At 45.5% G+C, this 20,973-nt stretch overlaps 1 protein-coding gene across 1 annotated transcript in view; it reads left to right on the top strand.

Annotated features, from left to right (window-relative positions):
- Positions 1–20,973, top strand: part of CSMD1 (CUB and Sushi multiple domains 1) — a 2,016,427-nt gene that overhangs the window by 607 nt on the left and 1,994,847 nt on the right. The gene's annotated exons all lie outside the window — the stretch shown is intronic.

Genomic DNA, 20,973 nt, shown 5'->3' with positions numbered 1-20,973 from the left:
GGATGTGGCACGGCGGGTCGGGGCGGCTCGGCCGGTCCCCGGGACTTTCCCCGGACCCCGGGAGGCTGCCAAAGTGGCCCGGGCGAAGCCGGCCTCGCAAGTTCTGGCTCTCCAGGGGTTCGGGGCGGCTGGGGCGGGCGGGGGGGGGGTTGGTGGTGGTGGGAGCCAGCGGGCAAGCCCGCCTGCCGCCCGGGCTCCCCGCACCCGCGCGCCCGCTCGGCCGCCCCTTCCTCCTTCTCCAGCGGACCCCGGGAGGACTGCCTGGCCGGCCGCCTCCGTAAGGTCGCCCCCGTCTCCCTCTGCCTGGACTTCGCTCCTCGCAAGTTGGCAGGAGCTGGCGAGGTGCGTGGGGGACGCGGGGAGACCCGGCTGGGGCTCCACCTCGCTGGTGCCCGCTGTGGCCACGGGGCTGTACCCCTTGCTCCGTCTGGTCCAGAGAAGGAGTCTCCCCGGGTCACTCCCGGGGCTGGGAGCTCTGTGAACTTGGTTTTCTCCTTGAAACGAGTTGGGGAATGTTCTCCTGCAAGTAGCCTACAGGCTGCGATGTCGGGGCTGGCGGGAGCCCCGGCGTTTGTCTATTCTCTGGGAAAGAAAACAGGCTCGCTCTTGATTCCGGGAGAGGGGGGAGGAGGGGCGCAGAGGAGCCGGAGAGAGGGGATATTGATTGATTTTCACATTGCAAAGTGCCTGCCCCCTTTCCTCATTTTGGCCTCCTTGCGTGCCCCTCGTATCCATCGACACCCCATCGTCCCGCTCCTGGGAACGTGTATATCTAGATACGTTTTTTTTTCTTTCCCTTTTTGAAGGGTGCTGTCACATCTCGTGTGTGTGTGTGTGTGTGTGTGTGTGTGTGTGTGTGTGTGTGTTTTCTAATGGCCACTTGCTCTTTCCCCACATATTATCCCCCCCCCTTCCCTCTCTAGATTCTTCCATTTTTTTCCCCACCCTTTTTCTATTCCTTGAGTGTTCCAGATTCGAGGGTGATTGACAAGGCGAAGGAGGACTGTCTCTGGTTCCATTAGGAAACTCCAGATGGGCCTGGCCTGGAGAGAGATGGAGAGAATGGCAGATTAGGCTTCCCCTCCCGGCCGCCCTTCCCCACCCGGCGGCCAGGGCCCGTGGAGAGCCGACCGCCAGGCACCAGACCCTCCACGCGCGCACTCGCCCCTACCACAGGGTGTCGGTGGGAATGCGCCCCCGACATCTCAGGGAGCGCAAATGTTTGGTGTTAGTCGCCTGAACTCCCGGTCGCTCCGGATCGGGGACCCTCTGCCCACGGGCCCAGCTAGGTCCGGACGCCCTGCCTTGGGCGCCACTGTTGGAGCTGCTGCGGAGGCGCGGCGGGCCGAGCAGGGGCGGGTGGGCAGCGGCCTTGGGTCTCGCCGGCCTGGCTGGGAACACAGAGGCGAAGTGAGCAAAGTCCGGGCGAAGAGGGGCTATCTCCGGGAAGTGCGTGCGGGTTTATTTTCCCTCGGGTCGGGGCAGGGGCCTGCGGACAGACCCTGGCTTTGCCCGGCCGAGCCCCTGCGCGGGGAGGATAACACCTGCTACGCAACTCGGCAAAACTTCCCACCCCTTCGCTCTGCACTCCAAGTCCAGCTGTGCCCCCGGGGCCGCCTCCTTCCCCAGGCAGGCAGCGCAGCCTCCGAGCGCATTCTCGGTTCCCCGCGGTTCCGCGCGCTCCTAGAGCCCTTCCCCCGCAATTAGCAGGGGTTGCTGCGCGGAGACGGCGGCGGCGGCCCTGCCGGAGCTGCTTAGTAATCCGCACACGTGTGCCGGGCGGATTCCGCCCCCTCGCGGGTGGGCCGAGGCAGTGGGCGGGAGTGTGCTGGTGGGCCTGGGGCGCGGGCTGCCGGGGCGGGTCCGGGGGTTGTCCGGGCAGGGGCCCCAAGTCCCGGGCGCCCGGAGCCTGGGGGAGCTTCCGCGGGGACCAGAGCGCCTCCTGCGCCCTGGGCGGCCGGGGCGGGGGGGGGGGGGTCCCCAGGTCCTGGATGTAGGACAGAAGAAGTGGAGTCCGGGTTCCCAGGCCCCTGGCGTGCGCGGCGCGAGAGTCGGGGGTGCGTGTGTGTATTTACGCGTGGAGGGGACCGGGCGACCGCGGTCACTGCGCTGTTTCCGGACCTAGGTTGCGGGGGGGTGCGCGAGGCTCCTGGATCATCCCCGCGGGGCTGGGGCCCCGTTTTCTCTGCGCCCGAAGGGTCAAGTGCGAGCGCAAGTGGCCGCGTGGGAGCTGGCTGCAGGCAGGAGGCTGGTGACGCCAGCCCCGGAGTCGCCCTTAGAGCGTGGTGGTAGCTAGGGCGGGGTCGCAACCCCCCCCTTCCCCCCCTCCCCCCGCCCCCGGCTGAGGGAAGCCTTGAGGGCTAAGGTGGAGCCTCTGCCCCCCGGGGTGCCTGCCAGCCGTGGGGCTTCCCCGAGGAGGAGCGCTTGGGAGCCGAGCAGCGCGCGCCCAGGTGGCGGCTCCCGTGGTGGCGAAGGCAGGAGGAGTTTTTGATGCGTGGGGTGTAATTCGTGACCTGTTTGCGGAGTCGTGAGAGGCTGCAGGCAGCTGCAGTTTTGGTCTGTAGGACCCGGTGCCATCCCTACCCGGTGGTCAGCTTCAGGTGACGGTGCTTTCCGCTTCGGTGCAACCTTGGGGGGTCCCCGGATTCAATTCTGATGCCTTCTTCCCTTTTGATTATTGAAATTGTGAAGGTTGAGCCCGGAGGGTGCTTACCTCCCCCCAAACAGCACGTTTTCAGGGACCGCGGGAGAGGGAAAGGCTTTCAGAGTTTTCTTCTAGTAAATAGGCGGCGTCAGTCATTCCGTGAGCTCTCAGATTTGCACCCTGATCAGGGGCCGATCTACTGGCTGTTTGGGTGCGCAAAGTTTGCTTTGCTTCTCAATCGGTTCCCGTGTCTGTGCAGCGACAAGAAAGCAGTTATCTGCAAGCGTTACTCAGAAAGTGTCCTAAAAGAGGAGCATATATAGTAGCTCTGTGGTCTCTCAGAGGAAGTGTGGGAGTGAAAGGTGGAGGGCTTGTCAAAATTCCCAGTTCTAACATTCACTAACCCACCCAGCGAAGAGATTGAAGCATGCATTCCCACAATTTCACAGCAACCGTATAACGCAACTCACACACGCGCACAGAGAGAAGGCTTCCCAAATCTGCATGCTTCTGGGTGAGTTACCTTGTTAACAATTCGTATCACCAAGAAGGATGCTGAGACCTTAACACTCGCGGGCCACATTGCTTTACGGTTGAGCCACTCCTCACGTACTCTCTCTTGGGAAAGCCAGGAATTCCTGTGAATAAACGACTTTCACAGAAAACCCCTGATCCATCATGCACTGAAAGGTGCATCATCTCAAGGGAAGTTAAAATTTCAGCATTCATGATTCATATTATTTATTGCATTGTCAAGGGGATTAATTTTTTTTTCTCAATGAGGAACCGTTCAGCCACAAGCTCTGGTGCTTCTGGAACAGCTATATAGTCTTAGTTTGGGATTTTAAATCTGTAAACAGGTAAGCAGAAGGAAGGCTTTCTTCCCAAGTGGCAGGCTTTGTAAACTTGAATAGTGGGACAATGAGATCTGAATGAACAAGTCTAGAGGTAGCAAATAGCTCGCGGTAAAGTGATAGGAGAATCCCCCCAGGTCTCAAGCGTCTCCACTAACACAGGCCTTGGGAGGAAAGGGAAACACCGTTCGCACATTGGCTTTCAGCTGGCCAATCTTGCTTGATAAGTAGACTGCCAGGAGTAGGTGCTTGTGAGTTCCTACAGGCAAACCGGGTTCCTCCTGAGGGCAATGCTTCCTTAGTTTCCAGTTGATTGTCTCAAACACACACCAACAGTGCTTCGAAAATGTCAAGAAAATGGTCCGGCTTCCTTTAAGAAGTAGATAAACAAAGGCTCAGTGGCCAGTTAGTGTTCACTGCAGACGATACAGCAAATCCAGTGTAGACATTTCTGAGCTGTCAAAATGCAAATGGCATATTAAGTACTCTGTGCTCTACTGAATTCTAAATGGGCCTCCGGTAGGTTTTCTGCTGAGCTCATAGTGAAAATGAGCCACCACAGCTTGCATACGTGCAATTTAAACTACACTTTCCCTTTGGCCTATTGTATTTCTTCTGGTTAGGTTCATCTCCCTATAGAATTGAGAAGCTGAATGGGTCCTCCTTGCACAGAGCGGATGACAAAGCTCTGTGGTCTCATTTTAATTTCACTGGTTTAGCTGTTAAATCAGAGGAAGACATCTGGGTAAAGGTATGGATATTGTACAGCCTACCGTATTTGTACCTTTGGGTTGATGGGCATAGGATTGCTGGACCAGCAGTGGTAAGAGACAGACTCAAGTTCAGATCTACTCCCATGTCCCGGCAACTGTAAGGACCCGATATGGGAATTGTTTGAAACACTAGAACCGGCTTGGGTGTGCCACCTGAGGCAAAGAGAGAAATACTTTGGCTGGGCTGAGGCTAATTAGTCCTGAAAGAAATCCGTCCTTTGACCTCGTCTTCCGTTGTGCAGCCACTGTGCGTAGCTCACTGGATGTCCACGTCAGGACGACCTATCGGTATGAAGATTGAATGATCGTATTGAGGTACTTACCTCAGTGCGAGCAAGCAAGGCTTTTCCGCAATGACTTCAAGATGACCTTACCTTGGGCTAGTTGATATATCTGTATTGAAGTTGGAATTTAATCCCTAGTGCTGAGGTTGAGAAGTTCCAGAATTAAAATTCCCCATTACATCACAAAGAATAGAAGAAGTTCGTTTCATTAAGCTGGTTAAAAGGGATGGATGGTAGGAGTCTTTGTGAAAGCAATACTCACCTTGTTACAGTTCCTCCCCCGCCCCCCCCCCCCCCCCCCCCCCCCAGCAAAGCAACCTCTTTGGATGTAGACTGAAACACATTTTTTACCCTTTTGAGTTTAGCTGCAATTTCTTTATTTTAAAAAAATTTTTTTTAACGTTTATTTATTATTGAGTGACAGAGCGTGAACAGGGGAAGGGCAGAGAGCGAGGGAGACACAGAATCCGAAGCAGGCTCCAGGCTCCGAGCCGTCAGCTCAAACCCACAAACCGCAAGATCGTGACCTGAGCCGAAGTCGGACGCTCAACTGACTGAGCCACCCAGGCGCCCCATTAGCTGCAGTTTCTTTAAACCATACTAATTTCTGGAGAGGAAAACGCCATCCTCGCTTTAGGGAGGTTGTATGATCTCTCTTCATCCTCAAATGGTTTTGCTCTAGCTGCACGAGGGATTTCATCATCCACTAGGCACACTGTCTCATTTACCAAAACCTACTCCTGAATATATTACAAACATTCTTTTGAGGAGTAGCATTTCATCAAATTAAGTTGATCTAGAGTCAGTGTTACTTTGACCCAAAGTGGCAACATTTATCTCCAGCTAAAACTTCTTTGGTGAATGGAAAAAGCAGACAAACAAAACAAAACAAAACAGAACAACAACAACAAAAAACCTATGCAGCCTGCCATGAGCCCTTGTTAAAAATAAGTACTATATCTTTTATGTCTCCTACATTTTGCAGTTTATTCATTGAAATATTCTTGCTTTGTCTAGTACTGTTTTTTTTTTGTTTTTTGTTTTTTTTTTTTAGCTTGGGGAAAACTGTACAAGGGAAAGGGATATTTCAGTATTGCCATGTTCTCCAAACAGAAGAAGCAGAAAAGGGATCCATTTTGATACTAAGTCTAAATATTTCCGGTCTTCTACCTTAATACTAACATTCTGAATGTAATTTTGTCCCATTGTTAGCAAAATAATAAATCATGAATAATGCTTTGTGAGTTAAAAATTCCCCTTGTTACTGACATGAGCTCAAAGGGAATATAGTTGCAGAGAAGTCAAGTTCTTGGTGGCATTTATCAGCTCACTTCACCATTGAGTCACTTTAAGGAATATTGCCACTGGAGACTTCAATTATATAAAATATTGGCCTGATTCTCGGTTTTATGTATTTTGGAGATCCTCAACCTCAATAAAATTCAAGAAAAACTAATGTGACATAGAGATATTATAGATGTGCATCCAACTCTCTGGCTGAATGATCCATATAAGAATAAGCCACTTGAGTTGCAGTGGAATCAGAGCAGCTTTGGAGGACGAGGCGCATTTCCCTATCACATTATTGTGGCAACCTTCTGTTTTCTTTTGCACTAAACCTGTCACCTTTATCATTGTAGATGTTGGCATCATGACCATGATGTAGAGTTTTTGAATAGCCTTTTGCAAACTTTGTCTGCATAAGGATCACAGGTCTTGTTTAAATGCAAATTCTGAGGCCTCTCTCCCCAAATGATTCTCAGTAAATGGGTTTTGGATGGTGTCAGAAATCTGCATTTATATATGTATATGTGTTATCTATCTACCAAGCCTTCCACTCTTTCAATAAAAGGCATCTGAATCTAATGACCTATTCACTGAGACTTCACAGACTAATTAGCCCACACTGATTTCAAGATGATTATCCTATAGTATGAAATTGTGCAATTATTTCAGAAGATTTCTTCTTTATCATTAGGGCCTCCATGATCAATGTTCATCGTTCTGTGCCGTTTTTATTCTTTTAAAAAACGGTTTTACAGCAAACATGCGATTCAAGCTCCTTGTCCATAATGTTGATATTATGGGAAGACTTCGAGGGATAATTATACTCTTTCGGATGAAAATACCACGTGAATGATTTTATTTTTTTTTTCTTTTACTGTTTAGTGAACTCTGATATGATTAGTGTTATGTAAGAAAGAGCTAAATGTGAGATTAAAATTAGAATTATTTGGGGAGTGATCTCTAATGAATTAAAAGCCTTAGAAATTAATTGTGAATTCTAAGCATTTTCCAGATGCCTCGTGAATCCCTGAGCCGTACTGTTGACATGACTATGTTTCTGAAAACCTGGCCTGATGACTCTCTGAGTGGATTGTCACTCCCTTTTCTATCTGTAAGCTCATAATTAAGACTACAAACCTTTGACTTTTGTGTGGATGGATAATCTTCAGGGTGACATGAAGACACCTTACGAAAATGGGTTCTGCTGGTTAAGGAAATTCACTTTTCTTTCACAGAATGGGCCATAAGAGTACTGTTCAGAGGCCATCAACAATTTTTGTCTCCATGTTTCAAACTATTTCTTTTTATGGTTAGGGAAGTGGTGTACTTTGATGTATCATACAGCTGTGGATAGTTAAGATTTGCAGGGAATGATTGGCACTTCATACAGAAAAGAAGAGGGACCCTGGCAACATAAGAAAGGTCACATTTTTACAAGAAATTAACTGAATTGAGCAGATACTTCCCTTTATGCTCTAGAAATGTAAATTTCTTCAGCATCAATCTGGCATTTCTTGTTCTGATTCCATCTTTTTCTCCTTTCTTTACAAAATATAATTGTTGTGAACAACTTGAGACGAGACAAACCCAGCCATTAGGATTTTGTTTTGTTTGTGGCGGCTGCTACATACATGAGGTTGCATGTTACCTGCTCAAGATGCATATTCCATTTTCTATGGAAACACTATGAAATTTTCAAACTCTAAGCCCTAACACTCCCCCCCCCCCAAATTTGTAGATATTAAGAAAAAGTCAAGTGAGAGCAAAGTCACCTGGGTCCTATTAGGTAGGATTCTTTTTTTGTTGATTAATATATTTAAGTATTTAGGTGCAACTACGGTTGCTAATGGGAGATATATATACATGGTGCTAGTCTGTTACAACCATTAGCGATGGGAGACCTGGGAGCCGAAGAAGAGGTTTGGGGAGTCTAGACCCTTAAATGGGATCAGGGTAGTTATTTGGCTCACTTGAAGAATCCTAGTGTGTACCAACAAGAATAACTCAAATCCATATAACCGGAACTCATGAGTTCTTTACTATTTACCTATACATGTTAAAAATGAAGATGTTGAATCTATGCTTGCTCTCAATGAGCTTTCGTTGTTACTAAAAACAAAACAAAACCCTTAGGTCATTTTGTTTTCAATTTTTAACATGTGTTTATTTTTGAGAGACAGGCAGAACATGAGCAGGAGAGGGGCAGAGAGAGAGGAAGACACAGGCTTCAGGTTCTGAGCTGGCAGCACAGAGCCCAATATGGGGCTCAAACCCAGGAACCATGAGATCTTGACTCGGGTTGAAGTGGGACGCTTAACCGACTGAGCCACCCAGGCGCCCCTACAACCCTTAAGTTATTGACTTAATTAGTATGTATTCAGATACTGGACTGTGATACAGACAACAAGTGTCATGCAGAAATGCGTACAGCCTCCGAGAGCCGAGGAGAAAGGGGATTGGGACAAAGTCAGTGAGAATGAGGAGGTTGAGAGAGGAATGGCTTCCCCCCCAAGCCAACGATAGTGAGGAGTCAGGTTCAGTGTCAAGCATGTAGAGGAGCCTATAAATATTGATGCTTCTCAGAAATTCTTCTATCTGTTCTGAAAGCTAAAAGTCCAGATGCAAACGATTATAAACTACTGCCCTGGGACGATTTCCTGAAATAGGCGAATGTGCAATTTATTCCGAGCCCTGCCTCCTTTCCTCACACCGCCTGTGGGGCAGCCTCCTGTTTGGAGGAGGAATCTATTTCTTGGAAACAAAACATGTATGCACTTTTAAACTCTTTGTTTCCACATTCCATGAGTGTTGCTGTTACCGTTGTTTTTGTTGTAATGACCCCATAAAATAATGGTGACAGAGCATTGGGTGTGGGGGAAAAACACATTTTGGTCACTGGCTTACTGGCAATGTGTATTGGCAGCCTTAAGTACTGCAAGTATTTCTACAGAATATGGTGTGCGTCCCCCAAACTGACTTTCCAGATCCTTTATAATCTGGCTTCAGTGTCTCTGGCCAGCTGTATCTCTGTGCTTCCTGCTGGTGACTTTCACTTCAGTTAAGCCGGTGTTGTGCACAGCCTAAACGCACCTTTGTTCCAGTCCTTCTAAAGCCCACCCTGCATCTAGTTCTAGGTACCTCACCCATTTTTGACCACCCGATCTCTCTGTCTCCTATATTTCTTTTGTCACTTACCACGTTTCAGTCATGGGTCATAACGTAGAACATTGTGGGTTTAGGATCTTTAAAAAATCAAGTTGTTCGCTTGCTGATTTCATTTCCGTTTGTTTACATCCTTCTTACTCTGTAGATCTTCAAGTCCCAGGGAATTAGAAGACACACTTCCAACTGTCAAAGTCCCGTCGTGTTTCTTTACACATTCACTGTTTCTTCAACGAATAAACCCATGTTCTCATAACCGTGATCCTGTCCCTTGTTGTAACCGAGTCACATTACTGCTTTGAAAATAGTTTTTGAAAAGACTCATAGAGAACAGAGGACCTGCGGAAGGTATCAGGAATGAGCTTTTCACGCCATGAAGAGATGGTTGTGTGTGATTTATTTACTCACACATCCAGACTAGAACTTGTCAAAATAATTAGCTTTGAAACCCTATGTCTAAATTACCATTTTGCTGGGCTTATTTGATTCCTTTGTTGCTTTTCATAATTGTTCCTGTTCATATACAAAGTAACTTATCTGGGGGTATTTGCATTTTTCTCTCTCCTAGTAATAATAAGTTAATGATATTAGAGCTGGCACAGTAGATATGTCAGCATTCAATTGTCATTTTGATCTTCGTCACTATTTCATGTCTCAGCTTTTTAATTTAAAAGAATTACATAAGACGATTATGGAACAAAGAGGAACGTCTCAGTCTCTTTTATTACTGCAATTACAGCATTACCTTCCTAGTGTTCTTTAGTGGCACCTGGGAAACCCGAAGGGACATGCTGTCCGGGTCTTTAAATTTTTTATTTATTTTTTTATTTTTCAACGTTTGTTTATTTTGGGGACAGAGAGAGACAGAGCATGAACGGGGGAGGGGCAGAGAGAGAGGGAGACACAGAATCGGAAACAGGCTCCAGGCTCTGAGCCATCAGCCCAGAGCCTGACGCGGGGCTCGAACCCACGGACCGCGAGATCGTGACCTGGCTGAAGTCGGACGCTTAACCGACTGCGCCACCCAGGCGCCCCTGTCCGGGTCTTTAAAAGACGAGGGATCTTCTGACCTGCAGGTACAGAAACTGTAGCCACACGAAACTTTGGGGTATGACTTACACCTTCCCGCCTATGTGCTTTTCTTTCAATTTTATGATGGATGGACAATAAGGGGCCTTTTAAAAAGAGTTGGTAAAAAAAAAAAAATAAAGTGTCATGTGACAAGGTGGAGTGCCTATCCTTTCTTCTGTGATGCGGCTTCTCTTTTATATTTAAGAACAGTTCCTGTGAGGGGGGAAAAAAAAACAACAAACCAGTATGTAAGTTAGAGATCTGATATCATTTACTACAGCCTTAATACCAGAATGTTCTATGTGAGCCACTCTTTTATGCCTTTTACTTTTAAATTATTTTTTATTTTCATTTAACGATTATTTGAGGATAGTTGACCACAGGGTTACATTCGTTTCAGGTCTACAGCATAGCGATTCGGCTTCTCTGTACGTTATGCTGTGCTGACCACAGTTGTAGCTACCATCTGTCACCATACAACACTATCACAACACCACTGACCATATGATTTTTTATGCCTTTTAATGACTACTCATCCTTTGACCCTCATTAAGGAGGGATAGAGAGAGAAAGCCAAAGGCATTTATAGCAAGACCATGTTATGTTGTCCTGGGTTTCCTACATTTCTCCTCTGCAGGACCAGACATCGCCCGGAACAGAAAGAGCTAGAAAACAAGGATGCCTGCGTGGCTTAGTCAGTGAAGCGTCCGACTCTTGATTTTGGCTCAGGTCGTGACAGCGTGGAGCCTGCTTGGGCTTCTCTCCCCCATCCCTTCTCTGTCCCTCCACTGCTCAAAAAGAAATGAATAAATAAACATTTTTTAAAAAAGATCTAGAAAGCAGAGTTGTCAAGGACACGTTGGAGGGGAAGTCCCTCTCAGTGTTGTTTGTATTAGCTGTCTATCACAGGGTAACATTATTGCCACAAGTCCAGCAGCTAAAACAGCATACATTTATGATCTTAGAGCTGCTGGTGGTCTGTGCACGGCTCATCTAGGTCACACAAATCCTCTGCTTATGGTCTCAATGACTATAGTCAAGGGGTGGGCTGGGACTTCATTCTCATCTGGAGTTCAGCTGCGGAAGAAGGACCCACTCCCGGGATGACTCAGGGGCTGGCAGAAGTCCATTCCTTGTGCTTGTAGGGCTGAGAGCTTAAGTTTATTGTTGGCCATTGGCCAGAACTCACCCTCAGTTCCTAGAGGCTGCCCATGGTTCCTTGCCACGTGGGGCTTCCCAAAATGGCTGAGAGCCAGGGAGGGAGAGAGAGACTAAGGCAAATAGGGTGCTACGCTATTACATGTGATCACATAATCATGCACAATCACATGCAGTCCATCATTTTTACCCTGTTTTATTGGTTAGAAGCAAGACCCAGGCCCTGCCTTCTTCAAGGGGAGGAGAATTATACAAGGGCATAAACACCAGGAGGTGGGGGTCATGGCAGCCATCTTGAGTCTCTCCTCGAAATACGTTAATGTAGAAAGAGCACCATACAGTCAATAAGCAAAGGGTCTGGGACCTGACTAAAATGGACAACGGCTATCAATAGGCATTTTGTAGAAAGAGCAAAAAGAAATATCAAAGGTAGGAAAAGATCCCTAAACTTACTATTGACCCAAAGAATGTGGATTATATGATGCTGTCCCCCGACCCCGATGCATTTGTGAACCTGCAATTCATACACCTTGTGTCAGCAAGCAGCTAAGCAAACTGTCTGGGCACCATTGTACATCTAGAAAAAATGACGTGGGGGGGGGACACAATTTGGCCCTACCAATCAAAATTCTAACGTATCAGATATTTTAACCCAGAAATGTAGTATATTTTGAGGCACTATCTGCCTGTTCATTTTTAGCCTTCTAACAGTGCAAAATTGGACATAGCCTAAACGCCCATTATCCTAAAGTAGCTAAATAAATTGATCAACACACCCGCTATATGGCCTATATGAAAGTGTTTCCCTGGTAAAACATTGAGTCAAGAATTCAAAATACCACATACGTTTTGTTTCCATTCTCATGCAGGGAAAAAGCAAGTTACTTCTATGCCCATGTAAAAATATCTGAAAAGATGCATGCATTACAACAGTGATGTTTAAATGTTCGATTTGGGGGATAACTATGTCAGACTTCTCAAAATAAACAATAGGTCTTAAAAAAGGGTTATCTGGGAAAGAAAAAGTGCAAGGAGCTCTGACCAGTCCGTTGATGAGAAGAGTAGAGACAGAATGTAAGATTTTTGAAATTGAAGTGACCTTCAAGTTTATTGTAATAATTCTGCTTTTAGTTGCATCCAGAGAACTTAAGGGTCTTGGACAAATTCGTAGGGACATTTAAGGCAGAGCTCAGTCTAAGTGAACACTCTTCTCTCCCGGGAGCCCACATGCCTTCTGATGACCAAACATTCCGGCTCCTCACTCAGGCCCAGCCTGGCTGTGCGGCTCCCTCCCTCCTACCGCCCCCCACCCTCCCCACCCCCCCCTATTCTGGTGGAAGGACAGCCAGCACTGAGCATCCCCGAAGTGATGCTCTGGGGAGACAGAATGGCTGGGAAAGTCCTGGAATTGAGTTTAAAACCTCCCTCAGACCATTCTGGAAGCTGGACTTCTGAGTTCCTTTCTTTGAGGTTGCTGAAACATGGCGCTGTGATGCCATTGTGTCAGCTCGCTAATATGTTCTCCATCAGTATGATTGGGACGCCATATTTGCCACTGCAGAATATTCAATTCTGAAAACTTAGCACGTTAATTCTACCACACTGAAATATTTATTTGTGGGAGACTGCTCGACTTAATACAATGAGATGATTCCAGGCTCGAGTCGCTTAATGATTAAATTAACTTGAAGTAGGAAATAACTTTACTGAAATGAAAACTAGTTCGTTACTGAGATTGGCAGTTCATGTCATATGATGGAAAAAAAATCCGTCGGAGTTTTCATGGGCTCAGAGGTTCTGGTTTGGAGAAGGTAGCGGTACAGAGATGCTGGGTTTCGTGTGTTTGAAGGCGGCCTCTGGGAAGCTGAGAACTCAGGGTTCTGTTCCCGTGTCTGCCCCTCGTACTGTGTGTCCCGCAAAATGGGAAACTCTCTGACATGGGGTTTTCTCATCTTTGCAAAAGGGATGTTAACTGGCCTCGATATTATAAGGATTAGATGAATAAGCATATGTAAAAGGCTTCGAACAGTGCCTGGCAGTTACTAATCTTAAATAAATGTTAGCACCTGTTTTATTAGAGCAACTAAAAACATTAGACTATCAATTCTGAATATGACCACAGAAGTAATACCAGAGGAAGCCTTATATTTTGGAGAGAGATTATTTATAAGTGAAGATTCATGATTAATATTTGGATATAATTATCTTCTGTTTGTAAGAATCATCCTGAGACTAGTTTCTAGAATTCTTTACGATGTACAAAATGCTTTTACATTCCTTACGTCACTTACAGACATAGAAAAATTACTAAGATTTCTCAGAAAGGTCAAGCGCTAATAGGATCAAGGTCATAATTTGACTTTGTGGGTCACATTCAGCCTGAATAATACTCAATGCTCAGGAAAGCCACTTAGAGGTGTGTTTTATAGTCATTTATGACCAGGAGGCCTTGGACATTTGAAGTGACCATGAGAGGGACAATAAAAGAAAAAATACTAGAACACTTTTCAAAGCAAGACTGCTCTGAAGAGTAAATCTGTCTACACATCATGGTGTATCGGCTGTGAGCATTCCCAACGACAACGTGATGCTTTTGTGTTCTGAAAGAGCTCGCGTATTTTTCTAACTGCTTTGTTTTGCCCAAGAAAAGTAGCTGAGGCTATTTTTTAAAGGAATGTTGGGAATGGGGCAACTTGCTGGTGGAGCCTTGTGAAAACATTGTTCGATTAGCTCTCTATGGGTAATACAGTGAATCTTTCACCTTTCGGAAATTGAAAACCAATGAGTAAAGTTGGAGACTCTGGGTGATTAGAATCTTGAAAACAGTCAGGGCCTTAGCCACCGACTTAACCCTTTGTTAACCCTCTAGCCATGGAACAGTCGATAGTGCTAAGACCATCAGTACATCTGGCCTTTTTCTTCTGGTTTAGGCTTTCCAGTGTAGTGTCTCATGACTCATGTATGGTGGACCCTTGAATTGAAAAAACTCCCCATACCTCTTCTGCCTGCTCTAAGTCTCCATACCTGTGTTGAGAGGTTGAAAGGTAGGGGTCTCTGTGTTTGAAAGCCCATGTTGGTGACAAACCTAAATCCCAATGCATGATGTTAGAATCAAATGTTCTTTCCAGGATCACTTGATTGAGATGTTCAGGATAGGCTACTGAGAGAAGTCCAGTGGCCACTGGCGAAATGCAAACTCTTCAAAGTCCGCGATGCCCAGTTTGGCTGTTGAAGCGAATGTCTGTGTCTCTCACACCTGCTGTGGCCAAGTGCATACCAACACTGAAACCTTGTAACCATAGCAACCCTGCAGGTCCCACGGAGGAGGACTCGTGAGGTGTTGGTGTTGGGTGTTGGAGCCTCAGTGAATGTGTGCTTAAGCATTTCAGGGTTCCTCCCCTCCTTCAGTTGTGCTCCGGGTCGCCGTGCCGTCTCTCCAACAAATGTCAACCCGGAAGCGCTTTGTGCTTCTGTGACTTGGGTTTCAAATGGGACCTTGTTAAGAGTTGCTCACTCAACATTTCTTCAACAAGTGACCTGAGACCTGGGGTCTGCGTGCCATCTAAGGCAGTAGCTTCAAAGGGATGTGCATTCAGGGGAGTGATTTCAGTGCTGTCCACCTGAATGTGGTCAAGTGAGGAGACTCTAGGTGATCCCAAGGACTCTGAGAATTTAAGTCTTGGAGGCCACTTTTAGGGCCCGGGGAAGAGGAGACATTTTTTCCCCACGTGTGGGAGTCCACAACCAAGCACTCTCCACTCACAGACCACACTTTCCACCGGCTAAAAGTCTATGGCCTATGCCATAGAAAGAGGTGCTCAAAGAGTTTGTGATAAGTGGTGCTCTGTTGTTATTAAAGGTGAAACAGGTGTTACCCTCCTCATCCTTGTCAGAGAGTGGAATTTTAAGTTCTCTTTGAAAAATAGTTCATCCCCTATTAGGCTATTCTGGAAGGAGCTATATGATCAGTTAAATATTTTTAAGAATTTTTGGTTTAGTTTTTTAGTTTGTTTGTTTACTTATTTATTTATTTACCTATTTTTGAGAGAGAGGGTGAGCAGGAGAGAATGCCAAGAGAATCCCAATCGCCCAAGAGAATCCCACGAATCCCATGCGGGGCTCGAACCCAGAACCGTGAGATCATGACCTGAGCTGAAACCAAGAGTCAATGTTTAACGGACTGAGCTACCCCGGCGGCCCTGAGTATCTTTTCACTTTAATGAGGTAGAAACTAGTTAACAAGTAAAAGCCGAACTCTAGTCAACATAAGATCAAAAATTTCAGGACACAAGATTGATGAGCACACGAACCACCTAGAGACTAATAGCACTGTGACTGTTGGTAGAAAAAAAACGGTATAAAAATGGGCACCTCACCAAGGCGTACCATGCTCAGTTCACGTACAGATGGGAGGCATCTGACAAATCGCAGCATTAGGAGAAAAAGACAACAACAGAGGCCCTCATTCTGCCACTTGACAAACCACTTGATGCTCTAGTGGATTTTCCTTGTTTACAGCTCACTGGCCATGTGTCTCGGCATACCTTTAAGGACAGTTGTGCTAAAGTGGCACTTCAATGAATATTTGATGAAGAAAGAGGTCATTGGAAGAAATAGCTATGTAACCTACCTACCAAATCAAATTTATGTCTACACTGACACATTTCCAACAGATCCATGCAGGGCATAGATGGCGCAGGGGTGGGGTTTATTCACAGGGATAGGAATGTCGAAGCAAAACTGCCATCAGAGCTTAATTAGGAGGGAGAGGGTGGTTGTGGATGAGTTTCAGCCCCTGACGCTCTTGTTTTAAAGCTATTTTTAACATTTGGGCAAGTTCAAAGAATCGGTTTGAAGAGTTTTGTCCATATTTAACTTCGTGTATGCAAAGAGCTAAATCAAAACAGTGTGTGTTAGTAGATAAGCATTATGCATCATTTTACTTATTCCTACTGAAATATTTAAGAGATAACTATTTTTTGCCTTTTGTTAAGATGCCTTTGCTAATTTAGTGTAGTATATAATGCGGTGAATAAATATAAGGTGCATTACAAGAATAGAATATAAGGGATCACTGTTTGGGGCACTTGCCCCACGTATTTGTAGATAAATTGTTACAGGAAAAAAAAAAATCACAATTTGTGCCGGCCCTATAATGATTAAAAACCAATTGTTGGACCTTCTATTTAGGAAATTCTTACGTGCAACTCAAAAGCTCCATTTCAAACCAAAAAAGGCATAAGTGCCCACTGGATTTATGGTTCCTCTTCCAAGCAGATTTTCTCGTAACAAATAACTTTTTTTTTTGTTTTGTTTCAGAGGTGGCTAGTCTGAGCAACACGATTTTAATCCTTCTTCTCAGACTGCTCTGCGCAGTCTGCTCTGCTCTGCTCTGCGCTCCATAAACAGTATCTTCTATTTCTTTTTTTCCTTTCCTATTGCAAATAATGTGCACACAGTTTATGACTGTCACAGGATTGTGCATACGCCCTCTCCTGCCGGAGCTTGGGCTGCCCTCTATTGACACAGTACATCAGGTGAAGCCCTGAAGAGTCCAGGGTGGGTCACTGACCTCTGCCTCTACCTGCCTTACTGTACATCACTTTGGAGTAACACCTGTCTCCTTCCGATGCCACACCTGTACGTGGAGATGACAGGTTGGGCGTTCTAGTCCAAGCTCTGCTATATTCTAGTTTTAGGACCTCCAAACCGGGCACTTCAGTTAATTCGTCTGAGAAAGAAGTGATTTGGCTCTTTCCCCTTCCTCCCTGACATCCTGTGACTTCTGTTCTAAGCATAGCAGCAATCAGCTAATCAATATATACTTAGAGGGTTGTAGCAGAGTGGCCTAAATTCAATAGGGCCACTTGCAGCCAGGAGGCAGATGGAATCCGGACTGTGTGTGTGTGTGTGTGTGTGTGTGTGTGTGTGTATGTGCGTGTGTGTGATTTTTCTTTTTCCTTTCCTCTAACGCACAGAACTCAGTTATCTGCAGTTTCTCTCCTCAAATGACATACAGCAGATACTTCCTTTAATTAGTGTAAGCTGAAATTAATTACTCTCTGAGCCTGTTTCCTCTGATATTTTTTCAACCCGTTTGAAAAAACAGAAGTCACCTTGGTGTATTCAAAGCACTGGGTGCCGCGGGTCAACCTTAGTTGTCACCTAGTCAACCCCTAGGTCACACTGACGATCAGCGTTACATGGGTCTTGTCCTTCTGGAGAGGTAAGCGTCTGTTGTATCTTTGGGGTAGACACCTCCTTTCCCAGTTCTGTCACTAAATGTGAATGCTTCTAGGAGAGCCGTAGGAAAAGCATCTATTTTCTCTGAGTTCACTTTGTATAATTTTGGAATTAAATATCCGGTCTAGTAATTTTTTTTTTTTCAAACCACGTTATCCACATTAACATTCAGTATTCATGTGTAACTCTATATAGTTGCAATGTACTTGTAATACTTACCAGCAGACAGCATCTGTGGGAGATAGCTCAATACTGTATCTATTTTATCATCTCATATTTTCCTAACGAGGAACTCAAGTCTCAAAATGTCATCTTCTCCTAGCCACGTGTTTTGGGTTGAAGAATGAAAAGCCGGACATTCTTCTCCAATCTCTGTCTGAACACGAGGCCTCTGAATCGAATCCGTATTGCTCCTTACCTTCCAAACGCTCAATCCTGCTGCCATATAATGAGTGAAACAAATATATATCAATGTTTACTTGTTACACAGCCGAACGGTAGAAGGTTGACCCGGGTCTTTTCCTGAAGAATCACACAGAGTGAATGACCTTGCCTCTCTGCTGATTTTTCTTGAAATCATTTTCCTATGGCGGTCATTCTTCAGCATCTGATGAGGTGCATATCGTGTATGCAGGATCTTCTGAAGTTCTGTCAAAAACTTTAACTGTGTCTAGATGCCAAATATGCAAATTGGAAATAATCAAGGGATCCCTTTTAATGCTGCGGCTGAATGTTAACTGCCATACTAGGCCCTCTAGACTGCTCTTGGGAACAAAAGCAAAAACAAAAAGAAAACACACAAAAAACCCAAAACGAACAAACCTGTCCAGTCAGGAAAATCCAAAACTTCTCTTTGCCTTGGATTTATTTTGTTTTATTTTGTTTGTTTATTTTAGGGGGAGGGAGAGAGCAAGAGCACAAGTTGGGGAGAGGGGCAAAGGAGAGAGAGAGAGGGAGGGAGAGAGGGAGAGAGAGGGAGGGAGAGAAGGAGAGAGGGAGAGAGGGAGGGAGGGAGGGAGGGAGGGAGGGAGGGAGGGAGGGAGGGAGGGAGAAAGAGAATCTTAAGCAGGCTCCACACTTAGCACAGAGTCTAATGCAGGGCTCAGTCCCATGACCCTGGGATCATGACCTGAGCCGAAATGAAGAGTCAGACATTCAGCTGACTGAGCTACCCAGGCAACCCTGGATTGCTTCATTGTAAAAATCATCACCCTTTTTGAAAGGTACTATCCCTTTTCCCTTAGGAAACAGACCTTGGAGAAAGACCTTTTCTCCAAGTCAGGCTGACTGTGGTGGCTGTCTCATGTTGATATGTCAGCGATGGCTGAGGCTCCTGACTGCCATATTCAGGTCAGAAGAAGCCAAGCCATTACATAGAACCTTAACTTTTTCTTTTTCAATCTCTGGATGAATAAAAGGTAAATAAATGCACATTCAGCAAGCCTGTCCCCATAAAGGGTTCTGGTTACAGGGCAGGTACCTGTGATGTTATTCTTGGATAGAGCACACACAGAGTCATTTGGAGGAGCTGGGGAGGTACAAAATTAGCGAAGACATTTTCCATCTCAAGTTTGATGAAAGAGACTTTTTGATTCCTCACCAGACTGCGCGGGAATAAGCCCTGTGGGTTTCAGTAGTCAGTGCGTTCTATGATTTTATACTGGTTTCCAAACTAGCACGTCCCACGGAAGCACCAGATAGACTTTGAGAGCCCAAACTGGGAAAAGTAATGCTCCCGTAGAAGCAAATCGTATTTTCAGTACAAGTAAATCTCACGTACATTACTGAAATTAATTCAAATATTGAATTAGCTTTATTGAGTATCACCTCCATATCAAGTCCTGGGCTAGTTGCAGTGGATCCAAAGTGAATGAGGTAAAGTCCCTGCCCTCAAGCATTTTTACATTCCAGTAAGGGTGACGTTCTTTTTTTTCTCAGTAATATCAGAATAGTCAAAAAAGGGATAAAAACAGTAAGATGCTACCCGATATTGGAGCTTCAAAGAAATAATAGACATTTCTTGGTACGCTGTTAGATTTAATAACTACAGGATAGCCTGAGTTTCTTACGCTTGCCCAAACATTCTGGATAATTAGGTTTCATGCACTGGTTTGCCTTCTCTGTGACATCTTCGGAAGGATATAAAATATGAAATGATAGGATGATGTCACACAGAAAGTCCACACGATTTTTTTATTTTAATTTTTTTTTTAGTTTTAGGTTTTTAACTTAGTGAATCGTCAGCTATGTACAACACCAGTGGTCACCACAAATGTCCTCTTTTAAAAAAATTTTGTAATGTTTATTTTTGAGAGAGAGAGAGAGACAGAGAGAGACACACACAGAGAGAGCATGAGTGGGGGAGGGGCAGAGAGCAAGGGAGACACAGAATCTGAAGCAGGTTCCAGGCTCTGAGCCGTCAGCACAGAGCCCGATGCGGGGCTCGAACTCACGGACCGCAAGATCATGCCCTGAGCTGAAGTCGGGTGCCCAACCGACTGAGCCACCCAGGCGCCCACGAATGTCTCCTTACTGGCCGTCCCCCATCTAGCCCATCCCTCACCCATCTCCTGCTGGTAACCATCAGTTTGTTGTCTATAGTAACGACTCTGTTTCTTGGTTAGTCTTTTTTTCCCCACATGGTTTTGAGTTTTTGAAAATGACAGCCACGGTAGTGAGTTAACCGCACAACGTTTCCAGACTCTCCTCCCAAATCGAATGTAAGTTCCTTCTTCATTCATTGAAGAAACATTTATTCGATTTCAGTTTGGTCCAAGATATTGGGAAGCAACATTCAGGAGACAGAGTGATTAATAAGGCCACACGTAGCTTCTGACTCCATGGCGCTTATCGTTTAGACAGCTGGAAAGCATGTGTGTAATCACGCGATCTTAGGAACCAAATTCTGTACCTGATGCAGGAATTCTGTATTCAGAGCCCTTGAAAGAGAGTCAGCAGTTCCTCTTTGAGTATTACTTAGTGTCCTGTTCCAGGGTTTTATGATTCCCTGTAGGTAGAGAAAGTAGGTCTCCAGGTACCAACCCCAGGTTAGTAACTCGTAACCTGTAACTTGTGCGTGTGTGCCCTTATTTGTGCCGGGAGCAGCAGCATGTAATAATGTAACTCCTTTATCACATAAGACCTAAAAACATGTGGAAACAGATATTTGTATCTCTTCCCACTTCCCCTCAGCATTTTTTCTCGCAGTTGTTTGTTTGTTTGATTTTACCAAGTTCCTTAAGACTCTCTTCTTCATTGGCTGTTGCTTTGGGGACACATGTTGATCACTAGATATGTGTTACATGTAAAGGGCATGATGTCTGCTCCCAGTGAATTGTTTTACGGAAATCATGTTACAAATAATCACCCCCAAGTATGCCTAAACCAACAAGGGTTTAAAAGCTATTTCTCCTTCAGTAGAAATCAATCACAAGTCAACTTCTCTTTGAATTTTGTGTTTCCACTTACAATAATGGTAATTACCTTAATTTTAGAGG

Source organism: Felis catus, chromosome B1, assembly GCF_018350175.1.
Source record: "Felis catus isolate Fca126 chromosome B1, F.catus_Fca126_mat1.0, whole genome shotgun sequence".
NCBI lineage: Eukaryota > Metazoa > Chordata > Mammalia > Carnivora > Felidae > Felis > Felis catus.
Note: the sequence above shows the minus strand (reverse complement) of the source record. Positions and strands in the feature narration are given on the sequence as shown.